General features: G+C 28.5%; 1 non-coding gene across 1 annotated transcript; it reads left to right on the forward strand.

The window, feature by feature from the left end:
• Positions 1-279: 279 nt before the first annotated feature.
• On the forward strand, positions 280-386 carry LOC123668018. The gene has a single exon (XR_006745510.1). It is a non-coding gene; the product is annotated as a U6 spliceosomal RNA (small nuclear RNA).
• Positions 387-973: the final 587 nt, after the last annotated feature.

The following is a 973-nucleotide window of genomic DNA, read 5'->3' on the forward strand; positions in this document are numbered from 1 at the left end:
TTAGTTTATAATTACAATCTAAAGTTAAATCAAAACTGACACTAGGTAAACAAGATTTTTGATTCATAATATGTATTTAAGAATAAAATAATATTAATTTTAAAATTTTATCATTAAATATTTATAAAATTTAAACGAAAAAGTATTGACAAAAGTTAAAACAATATATTTATATAAAAACAACCATCAATATAACATTATAAATTTTAAATTCTGCATCGCGCTATTAACATTTTCAACGCTTGTAAGTATATATACAAATGTAAGTGTCCAATAGTCGTACTCGCTTCGGCAGTACATATACTAAAATTGGAACGATACAGAGAAGATTAGCATGGCCCCTGCGCAAGGATGACACGCAAAATCGTGAAGCGTTCCACATTTTTTGAAGATTTGAACAACAAAAATTAAAGATTAATTTATTGGTGTTAGATATGCTTTTTTAACGATAGGATAAAATATATTTATTAACAAAATTGTCTCAACATGAAACTCATTTCTTTATGAGATGTTGTAAAAGATTTTCCAGACTCCGTTTGTGCTTACTTAAAGAGATTGCTATCTCTCTATTCATGTTAATCCGAGTATGAATAGAAATTTCTACCTACGTTTTACGTCGTTTACGTCGTTACATTTTAACGTCGTGTTACGTCCTACCTTACGTTTTTGTAGCTTATTATAATTTTATTTATAAAATTATTCTAATAATAAGGACGTTATTTTTATTATATAGATAAAGTTATTTTTATTATATAGATACATATTATTAGGGTTCAGAATCGAGAAATCCCGGTACCGAAAAAACCGACATTTCCCGGTTCTTTGGTCAGTTAAAAAGAACGGGAAATCAAATTGCAGTCCCGGTTGTTTCGATACTTTAGGGATTTTTTTTCCGGAAATTTCGGGAACTAGAAATACAAACTGGGTATCCATATGATGAGATGTCATGTTTCTATCTCAAAAGAGCTTTTTG

Source organism: Melitaea cinxia, chromosome 29 (genome assembly GCF_905220565.1).
Source record: "Melitaea cinxia chromosome 29, ilMelCinx1.1, whole genome shotgun sequence".
NCBI classification, from domain to species: domain Eukaryota; kingdom Metazoa; phylum Arthropoda; class Insecta; order Lepidoptera; family Nymphalidae; genus Melitaea; species Melitaea cinxia.